The sequence below is a fragment of the Oryx dammah genome, unplaced genomic scaffold (genome assembly GCF_014754425.2).
Source record: "Oryx dammah isolate SB20612 unplaced genomic scaffold, SCBI_Odam_1.1 HiC_scaffold_6, whole genome shotgun sequence".
Taxonomy (NCBI): Eukaryota; Metazoa; Chordata; class Mammalia; order Artiodactyla; family Bovidae; genus Oryx; species Oryx dammah.
Genome location: NW_024070190.1, coordinates 18284048 through 18299304, shown reverse-complemented (window position 1 = coordinate 18299304; position 15257 = coordinate 18284048).

Genomic DNA, 15257 nt, shown 5'->3' with positions numbered 1-15257 from the left:
TCAGTGCCATTCTCACAAATCATCCCACCCTCTCCCTCTCCCTCAGAGTCCAAAAGTCCGCTCTACACATCTGTGTCTCTTTTGCTGTCTCGCATACAGGGTTATCCTTACCATCTTTCTAAATTCCATATATATGTGTTAGTATACTGTATTGGTGTTTTCCTTTCTGGCTTACTTCACTCTGTATAATTGGCTCCAGTTTCATCCACCTCATTAGAACTGATTCAAATGTATTCTTTTTAATGGCTGACATCTCCACTCTCCAGAGAGGACTGGGAGCCCCTCAGGAGACTCCCGCACAGCTCCCTTGGTTCAAGTTCTGAACTCTTGGTTAGAGGAGTCAGCGGTCCTCCTCTCCCCCACGGACAGCTCCTCTACCAGAGGCCCCCAGCTCTCTTTCTGCCACCAGCCTGACAACTCCCCACTCACTTGCTTTCTTCCACCTCACACTCACTCAGAGTCTTTCTCTGCAAAATGCAGACCACAGGGACACATAAAACCATGCCTTCCCCAGCTCACTGAACAGGAAGCCCCGGTCCCTGCTTCTCCTGGGAGCCAGGCCTGGGGAGTGCTGTCTCCACGCACTGGCACCCCCACACTCTCTGGGTTTCAGTCATTTGCATCATGAGTATTTTAAACTCCTGGACACTCATGAGCTCCCTATCTTCCATCTCCAAGCCTTTGGGCACACCTAGGATGCTGCTGTGTCATGCTTTCTTCCTACACCCAGCCCAGCCTGGTATTTGGAACCACACTCATGGGCTCCCTTGTCTCAGAGCCACCAAGGGACCAAGCTCCCGTCCAGTGAACTCCATTCCTTCAGCAGGCCCATCCCTGTCTCCCGATTCTGACTCTGCCTGCCCTCTTCCCCCGTGGCCCAGAGCAGAGACCGACACACCGGGCAGGTGCCCAACACAGGCCAGTGTTCACAAAGGGCCCACGCATCTGCTCCTCCAGGTCCCAGGAGTCCTCACAGTGAGCCAGTTCTAAGGCAAGTGAAGAGGGCTGAGAGGACAGGACAGGTGGAGGGCGGGGTCTGGGGAAGTGGAGATGGTCCAGCAGCACAGAGTATACCAGTGCCAGCACAGTCAGGGCTTGGGAGCAACCAGGGAGCTGGGACTGGGGTCAGAGTGAGCCCTCAGCGGAGCCCAGGCTGGCCCAGTCTGCACCCAGTGGAACCCTCAGCTCCTAGGAGTCTCCCTGGCCCTCATTCACCAGGACTGCCTTGGGAGATTAAAGCAGCCCTTACCTGTCTGAAGTAAGCTTCATGACGGTGTGACCCTCTGTGGAGAAGGTGATGAAGGACATCCGCAGGTTAGGGCTGGGGAGGAAGCACGTGCTCGTGAGAAGCTCCATATGACACAGGCTCACAGGGAAGCCAGTGTGCCGCCAGGAAGAGGGGGCATGCCAGTTTCTCTTCTCCCCACCCCAGTGCATCTGCTTTTGGGTTCATTTCCTAAACCTGGAAGTTTCTCTAACTTTAATGAAGGATTGTAGGTACCTAGTGAAGGAAGCCTGTGGAGACATGCTGCCTTCTTGGAACAATGTACCAGGACGACATCCTGATCCAACCTTATACCCCTCACCCCTCTAAAGTGTCTCTCTCTCTCTTAAACACACATACACATATGCGTACACACACGTGTACACACACACCGCACACATCAGATACCTATGCATTCTCTCACGAGGGCCTCCTAACTGGTTTCTCTTCTTCTATAAAATTCTTTGTACCTTTACTCCTCTTCCTTCATTTACATCCTTCTCTGCTTTATTCCCACTCATCTCAGAGAAATCAATCTCCTTCTTAGCAGCTCTTCATATACATCCCTCCATTTCCTTTCCCTGGACTCTATCTTTTGGTCCATTGACCCTTATCATTGTTTAGGTAAATTGCTACAGTAGGTTCTTAGATAAGCTCCCTACTGCTCCTGGGTCTTGTTTCAACACATTTTACTCACAATATCAGACTTTCCTTTTTGGGGCATAACCTTGATCACGTCAGACCCCTTCCCAAGAATCATCTGTAGACCCCTATTTTTTACAGCAGGAAATCCAAGTCCCTTGGCCTGGCATTATGTGCCCTGAAGGCTTTGGTCCAAATCTGTCCTGCGCAGCCTCATCTCCCAACCTTCTTCTGCATTAACCCTACTCTCCAGCTGAACAGACCACTCACTGCACGAGAGGTCTCCTTAATAGTTTCTGTTGCCCTCTCTTCCCCATCCTTCAAGACCTAGTTCAAAATTCCACATCCTCTAGGAAACCATCCTTGACTTTTTCCCTGATAATTCTTGCTTTTCCCTTTAATTTGCCTTATAAGACCTCTGCCTTTTTCTTTTGGCTCTTGACACCATTTAACCTCGTGTTCAGTTATCATGTTACAGGTTTGCCTGTGTCCTCATCTATACGGCCCTTCAGGGTAGACTGTGTCCCCTACAATTATGACCTGCCTTCCAAGTAGGAGGCAAGAAAGCTGCTGAGACCCAGTGGAATCTGCATGACCTGCTCTTTTCTGCTTCAGAACATCCCCCTGGGCTCTGTGCTCCTGACTCTAGGGGCTCCCATGCCCCCTGAGTCTCAACAGCTGTGTACTCTGCCTGGCGGGAAACACTCGGCAATTTTGAGAAGCCATACTTTTCAAACTTCTTGACCAAATCCTCCACAAAGGAATAAATGTTCATCCAGTTGTTGTTCACACTGCCTGACCTGAAAATGAAGAAGACTTGAGTTAGAGGCATGAGGTGTATCCATTATGTAGGCAGAATTTCTGCCTCCTCAGTTTCTAGTAGACCCTTTAGCAACTCCTTCCTCCCACTCCGTGTGGCTGAAGGCTGCTACACACCCTCAGCAATCTCAGGGGGTCATCCTGGTGGGGAATTCATAAGTTTTGGGTGTGGGAAGGGTGACCAATCAGACCTGTGTGCTGGGGAGTCAGGAACTTTTAAGGGACGAGGAACTTCTGCTAACAAACCAGGATGGTTGTGCAGCTATCACATTGGAAGTGATGTAGGATGTATCGGTTGGAAAAGCCTCCAGTGATTTTGATATGACTCTTCTGGTCCCTCAATTTCCCTTGAGCATAAACCATTCCCAGGTGTCTGCTCCTCTCTTGTCCCTTCAAAGTGTGTGTTTGGGTGCGGGTCAGGGCTCTTTGGCACAATGTTCCAACAAAAGTCTCTTAGTTGGTCCTGTCTACCATTCCTTCTGCATTTTCTAGGCTGCAACTAAATCTCTCAACAAATAGTGATGACACTAAGAATAGATTCTTTTACCATTATCAAGATTATCATTCATTGAGATGTGTGTACCAGGTACTTCATGTTACATGTTTTCCAATTCCAGAACAACCCCATGATATCAGCGTTATTTTCATTTTTCAGATAAGAAAGCTGAAGCTCTCACAAGTCATGGAATTTTCCACAATTTCCATATAGCTGTTATGGAACTGAACTCATTTCTAGCCTTAAAACCCACGCTCTACCCATTGCATTGAGAAGATGCATGTGACATGGCTATGTCCAACAATTGTTGTTGTTTGGTCTCTAAGTCATGTCTGGCTTATAACCCCATGGACTGTAGCCCACCAGGCCCCTCTGTCTGTGGAATTTCCCAGGCAAGTATACTGGAGTGGGTTGCCATTTCCTTCTCAAAAGGATCTTCCTGACCTAGGGGTCAAACCTAGGTCTCCTGCATTGGTGGGTGGATTCCTTACCACTGAGCCCCAGGAAAGCCCATGTCCAATAATTACTGAGTAGAAAACACCAGACTCTGACAACTGACCCACAAAATAGACTTTCTATCAGAAGCGTCCATACTAAAGTGCAAGACAAATCCTTTCTTAACTAATGGTAACACTTGAAATGAACATAATATCGTTTAAGTCAACTATACTTCAATTAGAAAGTAAAACCTTTGTACCTTATGTACTCAAATCACAAAAAGAGAACACATTAGAAGAACTACATCCAAATGAAATTTATCCTTGGAATGTGAGCATGCTTCAACATATGCAAATTAAAAAATGGGATAAACAACATCAATAGATGAAAGCTAACAATCACAAGATCAACCCAGTAGATTCAGGAAAAGCATTTGACATATTAGAACAATATTTCATGATAAAAAACCTCAAACATTTGAGTATAGAAGGAACATATCACAAAATAATTGAGGCCATACACAATGAACCCACAGTTAACATTATACTCAGTGGTGGAAAGTTGAAAGCTCTGTTTCTAAGATCAGGCCTGAGCCAAGGATTCCCACTTTTATCACTCTTCTGCTAGAGCTAATTGGCACAACAAAGAAACAAAAGGCATTCAAATTGGAAAGGAAGAAGTATGCTTGTCATTATTTGCAGATTATTTGATTTTGTATATAAAGAATTCCAAACACTCAAAGACCTGTTGGAATTAAACAATGAATTCAGTGAATTTTCAAGATATAAATATCAACATACAGAAATCAGTTGCATTTCCAGTAATGAAACATTGAAAGATAAATAAAGAAAACAATCCTATTGGGAGTAACATCAAAAATAATAAAACACCTAGGAATAAATTTAACTAAAGAAGTGAGAATCTGTGCAATAAAAACTATGTCACAAATTAATGAAGAGACACCCCATATCCTGCATTGGAATAAACAATATTGTAAAAATATCCATATTACTGAAAGCCATATAGCTTCAATGCAATCCTTGTCAAAATTCCAATGCATTCATAGGAATAGAAAAATATAGTCCTAAAATTTGTGTGAAGCCACAAAAAACTCCAAATAATCAAAGTATTCCTGAGAAAGAAGAACAAATCTGGAGGCATCATACTTCCTGACTTCAAACTCTACTTCCTGATTTCAAAGCGATAGTGATTAAAACCATATAGTAATAGCATAAAAATAGAAACACAGACAAATGGAACAGAATAGAGAGCCCAGAATCAATGCCACATATAGTTAACAAATATTTGAACAAGGGAGCTAAGAGCACCCATGGGGAAAAGATAATATCTTCAACAAATGGTACTGAAAAAATAAAGCACAGGCAGAAAAATGGAAATGAACCTGTATATTACACGACTCCCCAAAACTAACTTTAAGTCATAAGACCTGATACCATGAAACTCCTAGAAGGAAATATAGAGAGAAATTCTTTAAAATTAATCTTGCCAATAACTTTTGGGGATATAACAACAAAATCACAAACAACAAAAGCCAAAATCAACATCAAGCATAAAACTTCTGCAAAGCAAAAGCAACAACAACAAAAAAATGAAAAGGCAATCAATAGAATGGGACAAAATATTTACAATCACATATTGGATAAAGGGTTAATATCTAAAATATATAAAGGGCATATACAACTCAATGAAAAATACCCAAATAATCTGATTTAAAAGTGGGTAGAGAAATAGATACTTTTTTCAAAGGAGACATCCAAATGGACGGCAAGTACACGAAAAGATGCTCCATGTCACTAACTATCAAAGGAATGCAAATCAAAAACCACAGTGAGATGCATCTCTGTTAGAATGGCTATCATCAAGAAGACAAGAGATAACAAGCATTGGTGAGAATGTACAGAAAAGGGAAGCTGTTACAGTGTTGATGGGAATATAAATGGCTTTAGCCACTATGGAAAACAATATGGAGGTTCCTGAGAAAATTTAAAATAGAATTACCACACCAGCCAGCAATCCCACTGCTGGGTGGGGAAGTGAATGGGGAATGAATACAGAATATTGAAGGGACATACACAGTTCCACGTTTATTGCAGCATTATTCACAATAGTGAAGGTAACAGAAACAACCTAAGTGCCCACGAACAGATGAGCAGATAAAGAACACGTTGTACATACATGCAGTGGAATATAATTCAGCCATAGAAAGAAGGCTATCCTGCCATTGTGTCAATAGTGATGGATCTTTTGCTAAGTAAGATAAGTCAGACAGAGAAAGACAAATACTGTATGTTATCATTATATGTGAAATCGAAAATAGCCAAACTCTTCTAAACGGTACGGTGGTGGTTACCAGGGTCTTGGGGGAGTAAGCAGTGCTGTTTAAGGGTACAAGCTTGCAGCTAGTTGACAAATAAATCTCAGGTAGCTAATGCACAGTTTAGTGAACAAACAACAATATTTTATTATAATCATTAAAATTTCTAAGTCACTAGGTCTTAATTATTCCCACCACGAAAAAGGTAATAGTCATGTGATGTGATAAACATGCTATCTAAATATACTTGATATATGTCAACTATATTTGAAGGAAAATAAGGATTTTTAAAAAGGAAGAAAAAAAGAAAATCAGAAAAATTATATGTATATATTGTGTATGAAAATATTGATTTGTAACCATTAATGCCCATGTAGCCATAAAGGAAATATCTCTAATAGATACTGAACATATTTTCACACAAAGGAAGTAAAAAGGGAACCAAAACCTTTTACTTTAAAGAAAAAAAAATCAACTAAACACAAAAGAAGGCAGAAATGGAGAAAATTAGGGAGAAAAAAAAGCAAAAAGGCATACAGAAAACAAAGAGCAAAAGTCCTTTCCTATCAGTAATTACTTTAAATATGCATGGATTAAACTCTCCAATCAAAGCGTACAAATTGCCATAATGGATAAAAAACGATGCAGCCATATGACGACTACAAGAGACTCACTTCTGATGTTAAGACACCAGGAGGTTAAAAAAATGAAAGGATGAGAAGAGATACTTCAAACAAGATAAATCCAAAGAGAGCTGGGATGACTATTAGACTTTACATAAGTAATTGTTTTGAAAGACAAAGAAAGACGTTATATAATTAAGGGAGCATTACTTCACCGAGAAGACCAAAAAATTACACATGGATATGCACCAAATATCAGAGAAGCAAAATTTAAGAAGCAAACAGATGTAAGGGAGATGCAAACAGGTCTACAATAATAGTCAGACACTCCAATACCTCACTTTCAGTAACAGAACGATCAAACAGACTATAAGAAAGTAGAGAAATAAGGGACTAACGGATGTGAACATCATCACAAGCCAATAGAACACTCTTCTCCTAAACAGCAGAATACACATTTTTCTCCAGGATAGATTACAAGACATTTCTTTAAAATTCTTTTTAAAAATATTTATTCATTTATCTATTTTATTTTTGGCTGTGCTAGGTCTTCATTACTGTGTGAGGGCTTTCTCTAGTTGCAGCAAGTTAAGTCAATAGCATAAAAGAATCTGGAAATTCACAAATATGTGGAAATTGTTTAAACAATACCCTTTTAATCAGCAAATGGGTCACAAGAGAAATTAGAATATAGGAGACAAATGAAAAAGGAACCATGGCATACCAAAAAGTGGAGAGGGAGATTTGTAGTTGTAAACAGTTTCATTAAAAAGGAAGAAAAATCTCAAATCTATAAACTAACTTTATAGCTTATGGAACTAGAAAAAGAAATGAAAATTAACCCAAACTAGCCTAAGGGAGGAAATAAAAAAGATTATAACAGAAATAGAAAAAACATAGAATAGAAAAATAAATACCAGTGAAATAAAAAAATTGGTACATTGAAAAGATCAGCAAAATCTACAAACCTTTATATCCAGTGACTTAAATAAAAGAGGAGTGACTCAAATTACTGAAATAAGAAAATGAAGTGGGACACTACTACTGATTTTATACAAATAAAAAAGATTATAAGAGAGCACTGAAATTTGCAAACCAACAAAATAGATAACCTAGAGGAAATGAGAGAGCTCCAAGAAACACACTTAACTACCAAAACTGAATCATGAATAAACAAAAGCTTGATTCAGGAATCAATAATCTCCCAACAGAGAAAAGTCCAGGACCAGATGGCATCACAGGTTAGCTCCACTACTTATTTAAAGAAGAATTAACAGTAATCCTTCCCAAAATCTGTGAAAAAATTTGCAGATTAAGGAACACTTTCAAACTTATTTTATGAGGCTTGCGTTACCCTGATACCAAAGCTAGACAAACACTACAAGAAGAATACAGACTAATATTTCATATGGATAAAAGTACAACTATCTTCAATTAAAAAACCTAGCAGCATCTGAAAAGGTGGGATTTATTTCTATAATATAAAAAAGGTTCAACATACAAAAATTAAACAATGTAATTAATAAAATTAGTATATTGGAAAACTACATAATCATTTCAACTGAGGTAGAAGAATCCCTTGATAAAATCTAAAATCCCTTCCTAAAAACACTCAAATTGGGAACAGAGAAAAGTTCTCTGAAAAACACGATAAAGGCTAATACATGAAGAACCTACGGCTAATGTAACAATGGTGAAAGACCAAAAGCTTCTCCCCAAAGATCAAAAGTAGTGCAAGGATGGCCACTTTAATCCCTTCTGTTAACATAAAATTGGAAGTTACAGCCAGAGCAACTAGGCAAAAAAGAGAAATAAAGGCATTCAAATTGGAAAAAAAAGATATAGCATCCCTGTACTTGGATAATATAATCTTATATGTAAAACCCCCTGAAGATTTCACAAAAACATTTGATTTAATAAAGCAATTCAGCAAAGTTATAGGATATAAAATTGACATATAAAAATCAGTTATATTTCTATATACTAATAATGTATATTGGAACTCTGCATTAAAATGGGTATATCTTTCCTTTTCTCCTTTGCCTTTTACCTCTCTTCTTTTCACAGCTATTTGTAAGGCCTCCTCAGACAACCATTTTGTCTTTTTGCATTTATTTCTCTTGGGGATGGTCTTGATCCCTGCCTCCTGTACAATGTCATGAACCTCTGTCCATAGTTCTTCAGGCACTGTGTCTGATTTAATCCCTTAAATCTATTTCTCACTTCCACTGTATAATTGTAAGGGATTTAATTTAGGTCATACCTGAATGGTCTAGTGGTTTTCCCGACTTTCTTCAATTCAAGTCTGAATTTGGCAATAAGGACTTAATGATCTGAGCCACAGTCAGCTCCTGGTCTTGTTTTTGCTGACTGTATAGAACTTCTCCATCTTTGGGTGCAAAGAATATAATCAATCTGATTTTGGTGTTGACCAACTGGTGATGCCCATGTGTAGAGTATTTTCTTGTGTTGGTGGAAGAGGGTGCTTGCTATGACCAGTGAGTTCTTTTAGCAAAACTTCGTGAGCCTTTGCCCTACATCATTCTGTACTCCAAGGCCAAATTTGCCTGCTACTCCATGTATTTCTTGATTTCCTAATTTTGCATTCCAGTCCCCTATAATGAAAAGGACATCTTTTTTGGGTGTTAGTTCTAGAAGGTCTTCTAGGTCATCATAGAACCATTCAACTTCAGCTTCTTCAACATTACTGGTTGGGGCATAGATTTGGATTACTGTGATATAATGGTTTGCCTTGGAAACGAACAGAGATCATTCTGTCGTTTTTGAGAGTGCATCCAAGTACTGCATTTTGGACTCTCTTGTTGACTATGATGGCTACTCCATTTCTTCTAAGGGATTCTTGCCCACAGTAATAGATATAATGGTCATCTGAGTTAAATTCACCCATTCTAGTCCATTTTAGTTCACTGATTCCTAAAATGTCGATGTTCACTCTTGCCGTCTCCTGCTTGACCACTTCCAACGTGCCTAGATTCATGGACCTGACATTCCCGGCTCCTATGCAATATTACTCTTTACAGTATTGGACTTTACTTCTATCACAGTCACATCCACAGCTGGGTGTTGTTTTGCTTTGGCTTCATCTCTTCATTATTTCTGGAGTTATTTCTCCAGGTAGCTGTGAAAAGAAGAGAAGTGAAAGGCAAAGGAGAAAAGGAAAGATATACCCATTTGAATGCAGAGTTCCAAAGAATAGCAAGGAGAGATAAGAAAGCCTTCCTCAGTGATCAATGCAAAGAGACAGAGGAAAACAATAAAATGGGAAAGACTAGAGATCTCTTCTGGAGAAGGAAAGGGTAACCCACTCCAGTACTCTTGCCTGGAGAATTCCGTGGACAGAGGAGCCTAGTGGGCTGCTGTCCATGGAGTTGCACAGAGTGGAACACAACTGAAGCGACTTATCATGAATGCATGCATGGGAGAAGGAAATGGCAACCCACTCCAGTGTTCTTGCCTGGAGAATCCCAGGGACAGAGGAGCCTGGTGGGCTGCCATCTATGGGGGTTGCACAGAGTCGGACACGACTGAAGCGATTTAGCAGCAGCAGCAGCAGAGATCTCTTCAAGAAAATTAGAGATACCAAAGGAACATTTCATGCAAAGATGGGCACAATAAAGGACAGAAATGGTATGGACCTAACAGAAGCATAAGATATTAACAAGAGGTGGCAAGAATACACAGAACTATACAAAAAAGATCTTCATAACCCAGATAAACACGATGGTATGATCACTCAGCTAGAGCTAGACATCCTGGAGTGCGAAGTTGAGTGGGCCTTAGGAAGCATCGCTATTAACAAAGCTAGTGGAGGCTATGGAATTCCAGTTGAGCTCTTTCAAATCCTAAAAATTGCTGCTGTGAACGTGCTGCACTCAATATGCCAGCAAATTTGGAAAACTCAGCAGTGGCCACAGGGCTGGAAAAGGTCAGTTTTCATTTCAACCCCCCCCAAAAGGCAATGCCAAAGAATGCTCAAACTACCACACGATTGCCTTCATGTCACAAGCTAGCAAAGTAACGCTTAAAATTCTCCAAGCCGGGCTTCAACAGTACATGAACTGTGAACTTTCAGATGTTCAAGCTGGTTTTAGAAAAGACAGAAGAACCAGAGATCAAATTGCAAACATTTGTTGAATCATTGAAAAAGCAAGAGAAAATCGCCTACTTCTGCCTTATTGACTATGCCAAAGTCTTTGACTGTGTGGATCACAACAAACTGTGGAAAATTCTTAAAGAGGTGAGAATACCAGGCCACCTGTTCTGCCTCCTGAGAAACCTTTATGCAGGTCAGGAAGCAGCAGTTAGAACTGGACATGGAAAAACAGACTGGTTCCAAATAGGAAAAGGAGTGCATCAAGGCTGTATACTGTCACCCTGCTTATTTAACCTATATGCAGAGTACATCATGAGAAACGCTGGACTGGAAGAAGCACAAGCGGGAATCAAGATTGCTGGGAGAAATATCAATAACCTCAGATATGCAGATGATACCACCCTTATGGCAGACACTGAAGAGGAACTAAAAAGCCTCTTGATGAAAGGGAAAGAGGAGAGTGAAAAAGTTGGCTTAAAGCTCAACATTCAGAAAACTAAGATTATGGCATCTGGCCCCATCACTTCATGGCAAGAGATGGGGAAACAGTGGAAACAGTAACAGAATTTACTGTTTTGGGGCTCCCAAATCACTACAGCTGGTGACTGCAGCAATAAAATTAAAAGACGCTTACTCCTTGGAAGAAAAGTTATTACCAATCTAGACAGCATATTAAAAAGCAGAGATATTGCTTTGCCAACAAAGGCTTAGGCTTCCCTGGTGGCTCAGAGGTTAAAGTGTCTGCCTGCAATGCAGGAGACCTGGGTTCGATCCCTGGGTCGAGAAGATCCCCTGGAGAAGAAAATGGCAACCCACACCAGTATTCTTGCCTGGAGAATCCCACGGACAGAGGAGCCTGGTGGGCTACAGTCCACGGGGTCGCAAAGAGTCGGACACGACTGAGCGACTTCACTTTCAACTTTTCATGGTTTTTCCAGTGGTCATGTATGGATATGAGAGTTGGACTATAAAGAAAGCTGAGCACTGAAGAATTGATGCTTTTGAACTGTGGTGCTGGAGAAGACTCTTGAGAGTAGATCCAACCAGTCCATCCTAAAGGAAATCAGTCCTGAGTATTCAGTGGAAGGACTGATGCTGAAGCTGAAACTCCAATACTTTGGCCATCTGATGCGAAGAACGGACTCTTTGGAAAAGACCCTGTTGCTGGGAAAGACTGAGGGCAGGAGGAGAAGGGGACGACAGAGGATGAGATGGTTGGATGGCATCAGTGACTCGATGCACATGAGTTTGAGCAAGCTCCAGGAGTTGGTGATGGACAGGGAAGCCTGGCGTGCTGCAGTCCATGTGGTTGCAAAGAGTCGGCCACTACTGAGTGACTGAATAACAATACTAATAATGAGCATTCTAAGAAGGGGATTAAGAAAACAGCTCCATTTACATTATCAAACAGAATAAAATCCCTAAGAATTAATTTAATCAGGGAGACAAAGTGAAATGAAGTGAGGGATTCCCTGGTGGTTGAGATGGTAAAGCGTCTGCCCACAGTGCGGGAGACCCGGCTTTGATCCCTGGCTTGGGAACATCCCCCGGAGAAGGAAACGGCAATCCACTCCAGTGAAATTCTGTAAATATGTAAATCATTGTAAAAACATGATAAGGAAAATCATGATTTTTTCTATGGTAAGACAACCAAGCTAAGTCAAAACTAAAACATGCAGTACGTGCCCCCATTTGTGATGGACTGTTCCCAAATACTCATTGTGCACCAACCATATCCCCTCAAGATAGGAGGATATAAGCAACCTTTGAGGATAATGGTCCCTTTCTTCTGATGCCAGTATTGTAAATTTTAAGATCATTTTTTTCTTCTCATCCTGGCAGGGGATCATTGACTTGAAAACTTATTCTTTATATGCATACCTGGCTAAAATCTCTGATGAGCTTTACATATAATGTTAACCTGTCAGTGTGGTATATGATTCTTTGTCTCAAAATATATAAAACTGCATCTATAGCTCCTGGTAAGTGGAACAGTTCTCAGAGATTCTGAGACTCTGTCTCTTAGGTTATAATCCACTATTTGGCTTAAATAAAATTCTCTACTTTTTCTTCTTTGCCTAGTTGTTAATTGACTTTTTGTCAGCAAACATTACATATTCATGGATTAACAACCTTAAAATTGTTAGATTGGCAATACTAACTAAGGGTATCTACAAATTCAATGCAGTGTCTATTAAAGTCTCGACAGCTTTTTTTTTTTTTTTTTGTAGAAATTGAGCAATCCACCCCAATTGATCTCAGGAAACTCAAATAGCTATAAGCAAAACCTTGAATAAGAACAAAGTTGGTAGATTCACATTTGCTGGTTTCAAAATTTATTACAAAACTACAATAATCAAAACAGTGTGACTCTGGCATAAGGACAGACATATAGAAAAATGGAATTAAACTGGACAGCCCAAAAATAAACCCTCTTATATCTGTTTAATTGTGTTTTTTTTTACAAGGATACCAAGACCATCCAAAGTGAGAAATGACAGTATTTTCAACAAATGATGCTAAAAACAGAATGTCTACACGCAAAAGAAGGCAGTTAGATTCTTACCTTACACCTACATGGTATATACAAAAGTTAATTCAAAATGGATCAGGGACCTAAAAGTGAAGGCAAAAACTAATAACCTTATAAGAAGACATAGGGGGAAAGTGTCACGATATTGGATTTTGTAATGGTTTTTAGATATGACACCAAAAACACAGGCAACAGAAGAAAAAAGCAGATAAATCAAACTTCATCAAAAGTAAAAACTTTTGTGCAAAAGATACCATAAAAAATGAAAAGATAACCTACAGAATGAAAGAACAGTTGCAAATCATATATCTGATGAGAAACTGATATCCAGAATGCATAAGAACTGCTACAATTCAACAACCAAAACCAAACAACCCAATTAAAAAATGGGTAATGGACTTAAATATACATTTCTACAAAGAGGATATACAAACGGACATTAAGCACATAAAAGGATGCTCAGCATCACTAGACACTAAGGAAATGTAATCCAAAATCACAGCAATGGCTAAAAACCAAATCAAACAAACAAACAAACAACTTGGAAAGTAATGTCTCAGAGAGAATGTAGAGAAACCGAAACTCTTGTACACTGCTTGTGTGAATATAAAATAGGGCGGCCACTGTGGGAAATAGTTCAACACAGAATTAAAAGCATAGAATGAGTCAGTAATTCCTAGGTATATGCCCCAAAGAAGTGAAAACAGGGACTCAAACAGATCCATGTACACAAATGTTTGCAGCACTGTTCACAGTAGCTCCAAAATGGAAACAATCCAAGTGCTTCAGTTCAGTTCAGTTCAGCCGCTCAGTTGTGTCCGACTCTTCGCGACCCCATGGACCGCAGCCTGCCAGGCCTCCCTGTCCATCATCAACTCCCGAAGTTCACCCAAACCCATGCCCATTGAGTCGGTGATGCTATTCAACCATCTCATCTTCTGTCATCCCCTTCTCCTCCTGCTCTCAATCCCTCCCAGCATCAGGGTCTTTTCCAATGAGTCAGCTGTTCGCATCAGGTGGCCAAAATATTGGAGTTTCAGCTTCAACATCAGTCCTACCAATGAACACTCAGGATTGATCTCCTTTAGGATGGACTGGTTGGATTTCCTTGCAGTCCAAGAGACTCTCAAGAGTCTTCTCCAACACCACAGTTCAAAAGCATCAATTCTTTGGTGCTCAAATTTCTTCATAGTCCAACTCTCACATCCATACATGACTACTGGAAAAACCAGTCTTGACTAGATGGACATTTACTGACAAAATAATGTCTCTGCTTTTCAATATGCTGTCTAGAGTGCTTATCAACAGATAAAAAGATAAAGGAAATGTGGTATATATACATTAAATGGAATATTATGCAGCCATAAAAGGAATGAAAATTTGACATATGCTGCAACATGGATGAACTTTGAAAAGCATTTTGCTAAGTGAAATAAGTCAGACTCATAAGGCCAACTAGTGTGTGATTCCACTTGTATGAGGTACCTAGATTAGGTAAATTCAAATTCACAGATACAGAGAATAGGATAGAGGTTACCACCGTTGGGAGAGATGAATGGGAGTTACTGTTTATTAGGTACAGGTTTCAACGTCCTCTGCTGACCAAAGCACATAAACCATATATAGCCTTTCCAGAGCACCCTTCTAGAACAGCCCCTCCCTCAGCACTTCTCATCCTCCTGTCCTAATTTTCCCTTTGGTGTTTATCCCCATCTAATACACTATTTCCTCTTTGATTTATTTCTTGCCTCCTAAACTGAAAGCTCTAAGAGGACAAGGACTTTTCAAGTTTTGTTTGCTGCCTTATCCCCACTGCCCAAAACAGTGACTGGGGTACTGATGTTTTCCAGTAATCATTTCAGGGAGTGGATGAGCAAGGGAAACAGGGAGTGAGTAAGACTGCTCACCAGGGGATGAAAGATCCAGAGAGCCTGGGAAGTGTCTGAGGAGGTGTCTGACCTGCACCCCTCTTCCCTACGAAGGGCACGTGGGA